Raw genomic sequence first — 16,985 nt, 5'->3', positions numbered from 1 at the left:
TTACTCCTTTACAGATGCTTAAAGAGCTCCAAATACAGGACAATATTCCCGAGAGATAAGCTGGTGTAAAAAAAAATGTGTTTGGCACTTTCTTCAGATAAAACAAATTGGTGGGAGGTGAGGGATTCATTGGAACTTGAAAAGAATAAGTAGTTATCGAATAGAGGGAAGTAGGCAGGGGTTTGCCTCCAAGAAGCAGGTGGTCAGCTCTTGGAACAGAATTTCATATAGATGCAAGGTCTTTCCATCCCTTTGTTAACTGAATTTCCACGTATGAGTCACAGGCTGAGATGAAAGAGGTCATCTCCAGAATCTCATTTAATGCTGACTGTAGGTTACCAGCTCTGGATCCAGCTCCTAGGCAGGTTCCTGACACAATACTTTGACTGAACTCTGCAGCAGGGATGGTCCAGTGTGTGCAGAAGAAGGTCTTCCGCCCACTCAGCCAGTCTCTGTGCTGGCTGTACAAAAATGGGAGTGCAAGCCTGAATCTGAAAGTGACTCTTGAAATGATATATGATTAATTCCATGTTGAGGTTGAGATACCGTAAGCACAAAAATGGAGAGAATTTAGAAGACAGATTCCTTCTGGCCATGGGAATCAGAGAAACTTTGGAGTAGGGAAGTAGTTAGGCAGAGCTCTGGAAGATGGAGCATGGTGGGAAGACGATATTCTAGGCAAAGAGGACAGAATGAGCAAAGACATAGAAGAGGAGAAATGAGATAGAATATAAGTGGAACAGAAAATAGTTTGATTTGACAAACACATAGAATGCAGAGTGTTTAAAGGGAGAACAAACTCCAGCAGCAGGATGAAGAAAGAAGTGTACTGAAAGAGCCTGGGATTCACAGTCAGAATCATGTTCAAATAGTAAATCATACTTAACCATGCGAATTTTACTATACCCCTTACCCCTTCATCTATAAAATAGGAATGATAATAGTACTTACATCATAGGATTATATGTGGTTCAAATATATATCTTAGAAAAATGCCTAGCACAACATAAGCAGTCAATAATATTAGCTGTTATTTTTAGAATGATTAATTCTGGGAACAGAATTTCTCCTAGAGGAATCCAGAGTATTGTGTCACATATAATGGATATACTATTTGGGAATTATTCAACCAGAGTATTTTCATCTTCTGTGACTCCAAGTCTCTAGCCATCTTGGACTCCCAACTGTACCTGGCCAGCTCAAATCACAGGATATCTTCCATAGCATAAAGAAGATGCCCTTCCATCATTGAGACTGAACCAGAAAGATTAATGACCCTCAGGAAGGAGACAATGATGTAGGGGAAGTCCCTTCCACACAGGAAGAAGGAAACAGCACCTACCCCTTCCAGTCCCCATGGTTGTGGGAAAGAAAGAAACAAGTTAAAGACCAGATGCATTTGTCTTTGCTTTCTCCTTCAGGGTCTAAATCTAGGTGGTGGAGGTGAGGATGCAATAGAAGCACCTAAGTAATAGAGAAGCCTAAGATCATGGGGCATGGGGGCACCAATGAAACACTTGCCCAGGTTTCACTGGGGGAGGCCCTAGACCTCTAAGAGGAGCCCAGCAGTGGAGGAAGCTGCAAGACAGAGGAGTCTGATGTAGCACCTTGATACCTCACAACAAGCAGTGAGGTGTAGGGATCCATAAATTCGCATGTGCCCCACTTAGGGGTCACAGATGGATGGACAGAAGCCTGGGGTTGGGTCAAAAAGGCCATTTTGTGTGAGACCTTTACAATCAAGTACAAACAGCCAGAACCATAGACTCCAAAAGACTAGTTGGAATGCATTATTTTTCAACAACCCATCCTGCAGCACGGCCAGCAAGGATCCAGAATCCACATAACAGCATGTGATTCTGAGAATTCCTTTTATGCTCCTCCAACATGCAGTCACGGAAACTCCACTATATTTGGAAGGAGTAAGAAGGGGCTGAAAACCAAAACATTTCATTTATCTGAAAGTGGGTGATTTAAGCTGAATGGAGTATACTTAAGTTCAAAAAGACTATATGTTATTAATAGCTAAGTTTAAGTTTGTTCTCTACCTCCCAATGAGACAGGGGTTCATAAAGCTTTGATCAGTGATAGAAAAGTCAAGAAGCTATGTTTTCTCCATACATCCAAGTGTCGTGTCAGCCAACACTGCACATATAACAAGGATGAAAAAGCAGCAGAAATTGGGGACTGGGATGGAGAGAAAAGAGGAAAAGAAATTGAAATCATGAAAGACTATATCTCTTAGTTTAAAAATGTATATCCCCCTAAAAGAAAGCCAATGGCTCTTTGGTGATGGAAGCTGGTGCTATTGTTGAAAATGAAGAAAGAATGAAAATATTAGGTAGGTGAGAAGTTAAGGATCCTTTAAGAAAATGATAGTTCTTAACCAGAGAATAGAAGTTCAGATACATTACTATAATGATATGTTTGCTTATTCCGATCCATGGCATGAATAAATTGAATATGTTTTATAAAGAAACAAGAAGTGATTCACAATACTTCCACAAAAGCTACAGCCTGTGGAAAAAAATTGCATTTTATGGAAGAAATTATATGCTGTAGTGCTAGTGATACAATTGGGGATTTCCAAAGGTGGAGGATGAGTCCTTCATGAATGTCAAGGCTCTATCTTTTCTTTATCTCAGTTAAACTTTCAATACTTTGATATTTTGATTAGTTAGATTTATAGATGGTTGGAATAACATTGATTAAAGCATCTATGACCATCTAAAGATTTTATCCATTACTTGACTGAACCTAGAGAAGGCCAGATTATTAAAGGTCTGGACCCCTGAATGGGGATATGCAGTGGACAGGAAATAATTGGATGAATTCCTTCTCATTCGAGCTCATTGTTTGAGCTACATCAGCTAACAGGAAATTTTGCAAAAGGCTTCAAGCACGATTTGGCATTCTCACTCAGTATGCCTGAAGTTCTGCATTTTTATTTTATTTCAGTAAATGGTTATTGTTCCATATAGAGGCAGCTGTGAACTCTGGGAATTAGTTCTCCTCTTTCTCTTCCTCCTCATTACTATCATCACCATCTACCATCTGCAGAGAGTTGAGGGAGTGTCAGCGGGAAGAAGCAGAAAACTGCGGGGGTCCATAGCTGACCCAGGAAAGCATTGCCACCCACAGCTACACTGTTTTCACAACAGTATTTTTATTTTATAATTAGGCCATTGCTTTCCAGATCTCTGAGCTTCACTTAATGAAGGGACAACCCCAGCTTCTGCTCCATGGTTATTCTTATTATAGCAATCATAGAAATACATGGTGTTGATATTTCTGGTTCTCACATTACTCTACCTGAGCCTGACTTCTTTGCTCCAAGCAGTATTTTAGCTAAAAGTATCTCTTAACTTTGGGTTTACAAACCCACTGAAGTAGTTCTGAATGAGCCTTCTATTCCTCAGTATAGTAGGCTGAATAATGACCTCCTAAATATGTCCACATCCTAATCTCTAGGAACTGTCAATATGTAATCTTATGAGAAAGGAAACTTTGTTTGTATGATTAAGTTAAGCATCTTGAGACTAGGAGATAATTTTGTATTATCTGGGGTGAGCCCAAAGTAATTACAAGCATCCTTATAAGAGGAATATAAGAAGGACAAAGTCAGAAAAAGGAGATGTGGTGACAAAAACAGAGGCTGGAATGATGTGCTTTGAAGATGGAGGAAGAAGCCACAAGCCAAGGAATGCAGACACCTTCTAAAAGCCGAAAAAAAAGCAACAAAACAAATTCTCTCCTAGAGTTTCCAGAAGGAATGCAACCCTGTTGACACCTCACAAACACTTTTTGGACTTCTGACCTCCAGAACTATAAGAGAATAAACCTGTGTTGTTTTAAGCCACTAAGTTTGTGTTAATTTTTTAAAGCAATAATAGGAAACTAATTCACCCAGGCACCAATTCCATCACTATCTTTGAGGCTGAATAATCAGTAGTACTTTGGTCCTTCCCAAACTGCATGACTCTGGCTGGATACTTACCCTCTATCAGTGAGGAGAGCTATATGTTGAGGCTGATCTGGAAAGCACATAAGGTACAGAAATGGACAGGCAATACTGCCAGTCAAGGCAGACTAAGGATCAAGTTTAGAGAGAGCAATAAAAGCAGGAGGATCGGGCAGAGTCCAGGCAGTCAGAAGCAAACTCATCCTCAAGGAACAGCACTGATGTGCTCAGCTCCTCAACCAGTGATGGCTCCATCTCTGTCTCTGATGTGTAGGTCAACAGGGTGGGAGTTTTTGCCACAGATAGAGATCAAAGGCCAGGAGGAAATCCTAGAGCAGACTGAAGTCAAAGCAGAACTACATGTCCGAATTCCCTCCCACTTGGACACACTTGTCAGACCTTTCAGGCCATGAAGGTGTCAGAAAACATGTCAGAGGCCAAGTACTTGCCTCTGTAGACTTCACAGGATCTGCTCTTATGCAATAATTCCAGGATGACTCCTCCTTAGAAATTTAGGAATTCCTAAGCAGGAGAGGTTCACCCACACCCTCTCCATTACCAAATATCCTCACCTCTCTTAAGAGAAAAGAGAAGAGGTGATCAAATTAGGGGAAAGTATAGTAAATAAGAAAACACCTGTATTGCCACCTTCTTTGTTGCCAGGCTCTGTGAGGCACATTTGACATGTGGAAACATGTTTAAACCTCAGTGTCATTTCACTTCATCATTTAAAGATGGTTAAATCACCCAACCACTGCCCAACTTGGAAGTCCTTGAGGTAGGAGTGAGATCATTGGACAAATTGAAATGTGAGTTGTTCTCTGAGCTCCCCTGTGAATAGCTGCTGGAAGCGCAAAACACCTAACTTCATCCAAGAGTTGTTCAAACAATAAGTTTGTAGGGTATTTTTAAGAAATAGATGTTTTTAATGGACAGCCTCTTTTCTATGTACAGTCAATCCTCATTATTCTCAGATTCTATATTTGTGAATTCTGCTACATGCTAAAATTTATTTGTAACCCCCAAATCAATATTCATGACACTTTCATGGTCATTCACAGGCATGTGCAGAGCAGGGAAAAATTTGAGTCACACAACACACATGTTCCCAGTGGAGGTCAAACAAACTGATACTCTGCCTTCTTGTTTCAGCTCTCATAGTGTAAACCAGTGTCCTTATCATGTTCTATGTAGTGCCGTGGTTTTTGCACTCTCATGCTTTTTGGTGTCGGTTTTGCTGTTTAAATGACAGCTGAAGGTCTGTTCAGTGCTCCTAAGCACAAGATGAAAGAGAAAATATATGCATTAGATAAGCTTCATTCAGGCATGAATTGGAGTACTATGGGCCATGAGTGTTGGTGAATTAACAGTATAAATTAAATAAAGTGTCTTTAAACAGAAACACACGTAAAACAAGGTCATGTGTTGATTGGTTGACGAAAATGTTGTGACCAGAAATTTGCAGGAAGCTAACCCTATAATTCCCTTAAAAGCATTAGTTCAATGTTCACTAATTCATTGTTTGTGGTGGCTTTATAGAACATAACTACTGTGAATAATGAGAACTAACTGTAATCTCTCAAGTTCATATTTTGTTTGCCACAAGACATAACTTGAGGTGCTAGTTGAATAAAACCAGAGTCCAAGGTTTGACTTGGTCAAATTGCCACTTTTTGCAGCATCCCTGATGCCCCTCCTTCCTACACATCTGCCACAAATTGAAAGCTCTTGGAAAGAAAGGTCTGCAATGAAAACACACACATTTAACCAAACCACAGACCACACTTTCTGGAGACCACATGTCTAGGGAAACAGTATTTTTACCCCATTTTAAAGAAAAAAAAACTTGAAAGCTACACCTCATCTGCTCTATAGCATTACTATGGAACAACAAGAAGAAAACCACATGCTGTCCCCATCCCAGAGTGGAAAGGAGGGTAGCCCTTGGCTAAGACTTTGAGCCTTCATGTGACAATTTCAAAGCTTTTCAAAGTCAATCTTTGCAGAGCTGAGGGAACAATTATTGAAGTAGTGCTATTTCTTAATCCCAGTGGACCCAGGTGCACAGTCTGAAGGGGGAGTTTGAGACAAAAGAAAGGAGCCAAGAATCTTCCACATAAAAATGTGAAGTTTAACTTCACTGAGGAGAGGTGGTCTTGAAAATTATGGAGCATGAAGGAAAATGTTATTCTTCCTCCTAGTGGGTTTTAACTATCTCTGACAATTATTGTTTATCTTTGGAGAGAGAAAGAAAAAGGAGAGTGAGAAGGAGGGAGGAAGGGGGCAGGGAGCAGAGAGAGAGATGCCTTTCCACCTGATTCAACAGGCGCTCACTGGAAAATGTGAAGGATGAAGAAGTGTGCCTGCAAAATATGTAGATGGGGAGAAGTTCAGGAAGAAAGAACTCACCCTGGGCTGTGCTGTGGGAACTGCAATGTCAAAAGCTACCTTGCACAGCCCTTCTGGAGCCCCAGGACATTCTCATGGATGGAGTTCCTTAGCACTAGAGAAAGTACTGCCAAGGGGAGAGGGGCAGATCCTGGGAGAGACAAATCCCTTGAGTAGATAATAGAGTTTCTAAAAGAGTGAGTGGGAGCCCCACAATGAACATTAAACAGAAACTGGTGCACCCTTTTAAAGCAAGAACAAGATATGAATGTCTCCTCTCATCCCTTCCATTCAACCTGTACTAGAAGTCAGCCTAATAAGACAAGGAACAAAACATTACAAGGATTAGAAATGAAGAATGCCATTGTAATTATTTGCAGATAATATGATTGTCTGCAAATAAAATCCAAAGTAATCTAGTAAAACCTAATAAAATTAATAAGAGAGTACAGCAAGGTAGTTGGCTACAAGATCCAGAAACAAAAATCAGTAGTGAACTTGACAAGCTTATCCCAGATTCAAGCCAAGGCACATCTTTGAAGAAGGGACTTAGTCTATCAGAAAGCAATATTTATTATAAAGTTATAGTAATTGGAAGAATGAGGTATTCACAGAAGGGATAAACATATAGGCCAATGAAATAGAATAGAAAGCCCCAGATTACAGATGCATGTATGTAGGGAATTGGCAAAATCAAGTTTTCTCCAAAATGTGGAAATCAAGGCTCAAGAGCTAATTTAATCTCAGTAATAGGGAAATAAAGTGAGATTTTAAACACTTGACTTTTTTTACTGAAAATTTACACCTCCTACCTACCCTTATACTTTATTGTGGAGGTGCTGAAAGGGATTAAGGGACAGGACAGAACAGGAAAATGTGGCTCTGCCCCCCTTCAGCCTTTGCTAATGCAAAGAGAGAGACAGCAACATCTAATGGGTGGGGGGAGAGTGGTGTCCAGGCATTCCTGTGTCATCAGCAACAAAGGGAACAGAGGTGTAGATGAGAGCCATGATGCCCTGGCTACTGCCAGTTGGATATCTCATAAAAGACTTAAAAGAAACTCCTCTGACACAAGACTAGGAAGCTGGGAGCCTGGCCCAAGGATGACTTTACCCAAATCCAGTGAAATGTATAGTACCAGCATAACACGCTGACAACTTACTTCCTAAATATATTCTGCAATTGTGCTTTCTGTGCCAGAGACACTGCTTTCAAGTGTCTTTACCCATCTTTTTTTTTTCTTTACTCATCTTTATCACAATAATCCTTTCCGTCCCCTACAAGCACTAAAGAGCCAGCTAAAGCTGCATAACTCATGAGCTATGATTCTGCCATCATACATTTATCACCAGTAGATTTGTGTCTATTCCTGCCTACCCCAGATCTCATCCCTACTCAGGCCTCACTAAGACCATGAGAGTAACCCTAAACCTCCCTGCCTTCATCCATATTACCTGCTCCAGTTTTTCTGGCAGAACTAGCTCGCTCTCATGACTCTCAGCCTATTGGCTGGTTCTGGTCTCATGCACAGCTCTGGGTTTCCCACCCCATTGGGACTGAGCCCTGCTGGATGCAGAAAGATTCCCCAGAGTGAAGATGCAACTTTGCTCCCAGTGTGGGTATTTCTACTGTGCAAAGACCCCTGCCTCCTCCTTCCCCAGAGGATGTCTCCCATGTTTCAGCACCAGCACAGACCAATAACAATGACCTGTAATTTAGACACATGTGACCGAGCTCTGCTATTGGGCTTGATTCCTGGGTCCTTCTCCCATATCTCCCAGGTTTGTTATACCTCCTTCCCCCCTCTAACCTGCACCCCTGCTGCCTCAGAAACTAAATTAATATCCTAGATGCCTTTACTCTTTCTCCATGTGCCAGTTGGAATCAGTAGGAATTGAATTCAACTCAGCTGGTTCAAATGAAAAGACTTTAATGACGAGCATATTTACAGAGGTGTAGGTGGGGATAAGGGAACCAACAAGGGGTGATTGGTCTCCCAGAGACCTGCAGCAAAGGGCAGCTTTATCACCCTTAGGACTGGAAAGCAAGAGAAGGAAATGGTGACACAGGAGCCCAGTAAGAGCTGGAGCCACTGGGGTGGGGACACTACTGGAGGGATGGAGCCACTGTCAGAGCAGGGAGTAGTATACCCTGACCGCTCTCTCCTGCTGCCCTCCAGTCTCAGGTGCCTTCCATTGGTCAAACCCAACCAGAATCCAGCTGGCACGTAAGCCAAAAAAAAATGCCATCTATAGAGTCAGTCTCCAAGCACAGAGCAGGGCAGAGAAGGGCAGAAAATGAACCTGGGGTGGGCAAAGAGTACAAGCAGACCCTTCGTTTCTCTTGTCAGACCTTTCATTTCTCCTGCAACCATGACAGCTTCAGACATGAGCTCTCCTGGCCTGAGTGAGACCCACTCCTGGGCAGTGGATACCTAGTACTTCTCTAATGCTAGGAGTTAATTGGGAATTTATGGAGAGAGGACAAGGAAGGCATGTCTCCCACAAGGGAGCTCCCAGTGGAGACACAGGCAGGTGGGACAGAAGCAAAAGGAAGGAGGGCCACAGGACTAAGAAGCTCAAGCCAGGACCCTTTGTTCCAGTTGGTGGGCGATAATCCCTCCTCTCCTTCCAGGGGTGTCCAGCAAGTGGAAGAATGGCTCAGGCAGCCTTGATAGGGAGGGCTGCAGACCATGTAACAATGCCCATTCCAAATTCACATCCTTCATTCTGTTCAAACCAGGGACAGATTCCCAACCCCAGCTCAAACACATATAATTATCCTGACCTGAGGACGTGTTTCCCTACCTGCATCTCGTATTCTTAGTTCCTTCCTCTCCTTTCTTCCCAGGTTTATTTATGTCATCCCATCGTTTTTGGTTGTCACCCAGTCACAATTTCATGTTCTTTGCCAACTTTTAGTGACTTTAATAAATATGGTTGCCATAACGACTCTTGAAAAAATTATGGGCTGGCTGCATTATTTAGCAGTTGGCATATCCCCCCTTGGAACGACATCCTGGTTAAAACAGAGACTGTGGGCTTCTATTTTATGTTTACACTGAGAATCAGGGACCAGAAACAACACACTCACCACCAGCAGGCAGGTACACACATGAGCTCATTTAACCCTTCAACTACCCTCTGAAGTATGAACCACCATTAGTCGCATTTTATAGATGAGGTAACTAAGGCTCAGACAGTTTGAGTAACTTGCCCTGGGTCACACTGCTAGTGAGAATCAGAAGTGAGACAGAAACACAGGTCTGTCTGAATCTAAAACATGTGCTCTTAACCAGTAAATTAAGAGTCTCCTGTATAAATTACTTCAAAGATCCCCAAGTGAAGACACAAATGTGAGAGATTGTGATGCAGACCTCTAGGAGCCCCTGCTCCTAGCATCCACCCCTCTTCCTCCATGAGACGTCTGGGGTCTTCTAAATGATAGTTCTAGCCAGTACAACCACCACCTGGGAGTTATAGACAAAGTAGAATTCAAGACAAAAAGCATTATATACAAGAAAAAAGAGTATAATTTATATGGATAAAAACATGTTCTAATAATATTATAACACCTGTAAATGTTAATACCCAGAACAATACATTTCAAAATAAAGGATAAGTGCTTCCCTGGTGGCACAGTGGTTGAGAGTCCGCCTGCCAATGTAGGGGACACAGGTTTGTGCCCCGGTCCGGGAAGATCCCACATGCCGCGGAGCAGCTGGGCCCGTGAGCCATGGCCGCTGAGCCTGCGCGTCCGGAGCCTGTGCTCCACAACGGGAGAGGCCACAACAATGAGAGGCCTGCATACAGCAAAAACAAATAAATAAATAAATGATAATTCTATTTTGATAATTCTATTTCTGGTTGAAGCTGATGCTCCTCTGATCCTCTTCCTGCCTGAGAACCTGGAGTGTTAACTGGAATGTCCTCCTGGGGTTCAAACTCTGAGTTGCCCCACTATTGTAATCAGATCAGAATCTGACCCTGAGACCAGAGTTCAGATATAAATGGTTGATTAAGAGATAATAAGTTCCTTAATAAATTATATAATTCATTAATTAAGAGGAAACCAGTAAGAGAGTGGGGGAAGCAGGATATTGAGGGGGAAGAAGCCAAGTAAGGGACATCTCAGTGGGGCCCCAGTCTCAGCCTGATATCATGGGGAGCCCTTGTCCACCTTGGGGAGCTGAGGCTCTGTACTCCCACACCTGTCCTTAGCAAGGAAGGGAAGAGTTTGGGGGAAGGGCATAGAACTCCCAGGCCCCTCTAGCTCTTTTGGGCAAGTCAACTCCACCTCCCAAGACAATATACAAAGGGCACAGGTGCCAGTGTTTGCAGCAAAACCCACAGCAGCTGAGGGTGCACATGGAGAGCTGGCCAGAGGGATCTCAGGGCCACACAACAACAATGTCCACAACACACACCAGTTTCTCTCCTAGAACCAAGAGCCATTACTGTTCTCCTTCGGTGTGACAGACATCTCGACCCTCCTGATGCTGTCACTCTGTCCCCCCAGGCAGTTCTGAGGATGCGCTGGCTGGTTTTCCAGCCCTGGCACAGCCTTTGTCCAGCTTATCTCAGTTCTCTCTCTGTCCTGCTGAATGTCCGTGACCTGAGAGTGAGGGATAAAAGCAGCACTTGAAAGGAAGCACTTTTCTCTCCTCTTGTTGCAGTCATTTCTCTGGCTTCTCTTCGAATTCTGTATAGAGCTGCCCCTCGTCTTTCCTTTATGCTTCAGAACAAGACTGAATGGATGAATAGACAGGGCTGTTGGGAGCAGCCTCCCAGACGGGACGACCTGATCCCCAGGCAGCTGGGTGGACACTGGGCCGCCATGGCTGAACCTTTTCAATCTCAGCTCAACAGTCTGCCATTGTGCTTTTGTTATTTTTTGCGAGCCTGCTGTATTCTAAGAACATAGAAAAGACCTTTTGTTTTCTCCAAGGAGCCAGGAGGTATGAGGGTGGGGTCATTCTGAGAGAGGTAAACTAAGACAGAATAGGACAGGGCCTCTAACTGCTCCTCATCCCCCCACTGTCTGTCAGTACAGGAGTCATTTCCAAAATACAAAATCAAAAAAGCATGGCTTTTTAAGTCCTGCATTATCTGGGGCATTTTGGGATCTCATGCATCCCTCAACACACACATGCACGTGCGAGCACGTGCATACACACACACACACACACACACAGATACAGCCCTAACTGGGTACAGAGTAGACAAATGCCAAATGCTCCAGCCCTGATTGCACTCTGAAGCTAAATCCACCTGTGACTTTTGAATTTCTAAATAGGGAAATGTCCAGAAAGGCAAACTGTCCTGTGCAGAGTCACAGAACTGTTGGTGGCAGACTATGGTCTAGAACCCAGGTCTCCTGGTCCCTGGTAAGGTCTTCACACTGCACCATCCACAAAGGCTTGCTGTGAAAGGTCATCAGCAGGGTCCAGCTGGGCCCCACCTACTGGGGTGAAGAGAATATTTGTAGGGGAAGAGGTTCTGGAAAACCCGAGAGATGAGTCTCATGGTCTTTCTTAGGTCAAAGAGAACCCTTCCTAGGTAAGGATGTCAGATTTACAAATTAACATACAGGCTGCCCAGTTAAACTTGAATTTCAGATAAACAATGGTTTGGTTTATCTGATAAACATTGGTTTCCGATGGTTGGGGGGGAACACCATAACTGTCACAGAGCCTTCCTCATTTCCCTGCAGATTCAGGCCCTCAGTGTTCTGACTCCAGCAAGTGGAATCTGCCTTGTTTTCGAGAATTTGTTCTGGTCTGAGGTAAACACGGCACCAGGGAGCAACTGGAAAAGTTGGAGAGTTAATAGAAAATACAGATTCCAAAACATTTAACCCACACCTCTATCTCTTTGTTATCTGAATTTCTCAGAGAGTGAGAAATAGGCTTGTCACGCTGGAAGATCTACCCATCAGGGATGCCCCTCTAAGGAGGATGCCAATCAGATTACCCTAAAAGTAGGGAGGTGCTTCACACAGATTTCTTGAATGAATGAATGAATGAGCAAGCCAGGGCCAGAGCAGAGAGTCAGGAAACCTGATCTCTAAATGATAGCACTCCCATCTTGAGCTGACACCCCAGTCCTCTCCCAACTCAGGTGCGAGGCATCTTTCAGAGCTCAATGAGCTCTTCAGAGCTCAATCTTTCAAAATTCCTCCTTCAATGGCAAGGCAAGCTCCTGGGTGTCAGAGGTCCAGCTCACTCATTTAGGACCCCCCAGGGCCTATGTCAATGCTAGGCACAAGCTGAGAAGCCAATTAAAAGTTGAATGAATAAGAGAATGAATGAATGAATGAATGGCATTTCTGACCACAAGGACCTCAGGAGTCTGAGAAACTGGGATTTGGAGTGTGCAATGATAGGAATCCATTACCACTAATCCTGAATCCATTCATTCATTTAATATTAAATATGCTGAGCTTTTGAGGTCCAAATATGAAAGAACTTCATTTTTCTACTTTCCTTCAAAATTGCTTGGCCCCTACCCCTAGAAAACTCTCAGGCAGATCAAACACTTTCAATAATAAGAACAATCTCATTTTGATAATGACTCATTGTTTAGCTATTGAAAAGTCAAGTTCAATCTACTCCAAGTCACAACCCCAATCTCGTATGCAATTCCAAGTATCAATTATCCTTGCAGTTTCTACCAAAACTGTAGCTTGAGGCCTTGCAATGAGGAAGGGGGCTGTGAGCTGTTCCACCCTTCCTTTGCTTCATCCCTTCAATGTGACAAAGTAGGAGAAGGAGGGATTAGAGAAAATAGGGAAGCATCAATTTACTTAGCTAGTACTGTTTGTGATTGCCCCTTGGCTATAGAGATCTTCTCCACATGTCAGGCTCCCTACCTTGCACCTGGTCGGGAGCATTGGCAGGTCCTTTGGAAGTATCCCTACACAAGCCTCCATACTGTATGGTTCTCTGATGTGGGCAATGTACTCTCTGCATAACTTGCATGCCTCCTCCTTTCTAATTCATGCCCAACCAGTTTATCTCAAACCCTCTTCCTGTTGTAGTCCCCTCATCTCTTGGGTGACCTCCTATCAAGACTGCTTAAGCCTGGTGACTGTTCATAGTATCCATTTACCCATCCTTGCTTCTCCAAATGCAGAGAGTGCTATCTGCTTGTTGACACCTTTACTCCTAGACCTGCCATCACAGTCTGCCAACTAACATTCCACCTTTAGCATGACCTGGTAAGACATGGACTTCAGTATGTTTCATGTAAGTCTCCCAGGTCCCAGTTCCCCCAAGAACTCTCACCTCTCTCCTTCCCTGTGGCTACACCAAGATGGAGCCACAGGATGCTGCATCTCAGCAAGCCACCAGTAAGAAAGTAAGAAGCCAAGTGGTGGAGTGTGGAATAACCACAGAGAGAAGCGAGAAAACACCATACCATCTCCCATTAGGCTGAACTCTCCTTTCCCAATGACTCCCCGATAATCATTTCAAATAGATAGTCATAAAGTCTGAAGGTAGGAGAAGGAGTTGATGGCCACTGAACTTGTTCTAATATTTTCTAGTAAGTCTGGCATAGGTATGTCTAGCATCTGTCTTTGTAATGTGGATAAACACATGTTGCATCATCTATTCTAGTACCTCTCTTTGAGAAGTGAAGGTAACTTTCACTTAATATCCTCATCCTTAGGGTTTTGCCAAAATTCCATGGCATCCAGAAAAGTCCCTTCAACTTCCTGTTAAAGTTACTTTATTCATTCACTCATCCATCTATTTATTCATTCAACACATTGTTAGAGAGTCCATTACTGAGTGTAGCAGTGAGAGACCTGACTTAAGGAATCTAGACGGAATATCTCACTGGGAGAGGGTGTCTGGATCCAAGATCAAACTGAACCAGTAATAAAGGACTTTAAAAACAAAAATGAAACAAAACAGGATAATCCATGGCCACATTAATGTAAAGTCTGACTCTAGGGACATAAGAACCACCCGGCGCTCTGAAACTCATACCCCCATAATAGAGGGGTCCATTTGGAACACCACGTCTCCATGAAGGATGTTGACAAACTGGCATTGGTTGTCAGAAGTAGCTGCACAGGATTGTGAATGGCCTGAAAACCATGCTCTAGGTAGAAGGAACAGAAGAATTCACCCAAGAAAAGAGAAGGCCGGAAGGAGAAGTAAAAATAGCAGCTGCCTTCAATGTTTGAAGGCTAGTCATATGAATAGTAACCACACATGAGGGGTGTAATCTCAAAAAGCAGAACTACAAACAATAACAGAAGGTTCCCCAGAACACAGATTGGAGTTATATATATTAACTCACTTCCTAATATTCAGGATCATTTAATTACTTGCACAGACTGCCAATGAAAATGTAAACTAAGATCTAATTGACCAACCAAAGAGGAGTTGTACAGGAAGTTTCTCTACTGCAATGGTCTTCAATCAGCATTAGTGGAACATGTTAAAATACAAATTCCTGGTCCCCACTCCAAGCTTGAAATCAGAACTTCTGGGAGTGGGGCCCAGGTGTCTACATGTTTCAATAAGCTCCAAGGTGATTCTGAAGAGCCAACCAGGACGGAGAACCAGTGCTCTGTGGGGTGGGGAGACACACTACGGCCATTGCCAACACACAGACTGGACAATTTTAAGAGATATTTGGTAAGAAGTAAAGTTGGGGTTTTATAACTTAAAATAATGGACTGAACACTCAAATTATCTCCTAACCGTCCCCAAACTCTACCCAAAAAATAAATACAAAAAGACTTTTTTGTGCACGAAACAAATTATTTCTATTTATTTCTTTTAAAATATCCTTCAATACTACACAGTAAAATGCATGAATCATAATTTACTGAGATTGATTTTTACATATGATGCTTTGGTGTAACTATCACCTGTCAAGATGCAAAATATTTCCAGCATCTCAGAAAGCTCTCATGTGCCATTTACCAGGACTCTCTTCCCCTGCCCAAGGGTACCATTATTTTAATATCTATCACCACAGATTATTATTACCTTTCTTAAACTTCAAACAAATAGAATTATACGTGTGCTATTTTCTGTGTAAATCTTTCATTCATCCATAGATCTCAAAAAGACTTTTTAAAAGGCATAAACCAAAAAAATGAAGACAGCAGGAGAGGAAATGACAGCCACCATATTTTGGAAGCTGGAGCACAGTAGGATGTATGGTAACTGAGTTGGTAGACATGAGAAAGTGGAATCCAAAGTCAACAGTGGGAAAACCCAAAATGCAACCTACTTTACTCAGCAGAAACCCCGAAAGTTTCAGGACTGAGGGTGATGCTGAAAACAGAATGAGGTTGAGAGCCTAGTCGTAAGAAAACAGATGTCCAGATTCTCCTCTTCAGTACCATCCAAAGACTGAAGGACTGTTCTTCCTAGAGAGAACACAGGGCAGACACCAGGTACAGCTGTGGGCAGGAAGTATCTTATCAAAAACTGGAAAATAGGCAAAAATCTGTCTACATACTGAATGTTGACACTACAACCCTATTCCTCCTCTTGTTCGCTGAATTCTGGCAGCGCAGGTAATACCACTGGAACTGGGCGGTATTGGAGTTTTCTTCTCTGGAGATTGGCCTAGCCCAAAGGGGAAAGACGTAGAGATAATGACATGGAATTTCCCTAAAAAAATGGCCCAACCAGGTCATTCTATGAGACCCACAGGTCAACAAGGTCACCCACAAGCACAGAACTTCCCATCAATATTAGTGACCTGCACTTCAACACGAGCAGACAAGCAAACATCTGAGGAAATCCAAGGATAGAGACAAAAATAATACTTAGAAGAAAGTAACTCAGAGGGGACAAACACATATATATCTGATATATAAATATATATAAGATATACAAATATATAAATATATTAAAATATACTATTTATATAAATATGTAATATAAATTAAATATATAATGTACTATATGTATAAATATACCTCCAGGTCATCTGCGTAATCTGATGTACTCCTTTTAATTACTGCACAATATTCTGTAGTGTTATGCCACATTCAAGCATGCCTCCATTTGTGGGCATTTTTATTCCTACTTTCTTCTGGCACAACAATATTATAATAAACGTTTCTGTACCAATTTCCTTTTGTATAGACTGGTGGTTCTAGTTCATGAGATAGATTTCCAGGAAGGAGTTACAAGGGGGCAAAGGTAAATGTATTTTTTAAATTTTGTTTATTTTCACTCAGGTGTAATTTATGTACAGTAAAATACACAGTTCTTAAGTGAATGGCTTTGTAAAATTTTAAAGGGTATATATATATATTTTTAAATTGTGATAGATGTTGCCAGATTGTGTGTATAATTCACACTTCCACAGCAAAGAGTGAAAGTGCCTTTTGCCCTCACATCCCTGCCAGTGATTTTTTTTCTAATCTGACAGGTGTAAAGCAATATTCATTGTTACTTTTTTGTGTTTCCCTGGCTGCTAGTGAGTTTCAACCTCTTGTCACTTATGGTTTAACTATGAATTTGCTTCTCCATTAATCATCTCTTCGAATCTTTGCCCATTTCTTTTCTGATGGGTGGTTGATCTTTTTCTTGTGAATTTGTAAGACCTCTTTGAATATTAGTGATATTAACTGTCATCTGCATTACTGATATTTTTCT

Source organism: Orcinus orca, chromosome 16, assembly GCF_937001465.1.
Source record: "Orcinus orca chromosome 16, mOrcOrc1.1, whole genome shotgun sequence".
NCBI lineage: Eukaryota > Metazoa > Chordata > Mammalia > Artiodactyla > Delphinidae > Orcinus > Orcinus orca.
Note: the sequence above shows the minus strand (reverse complement) of the source record.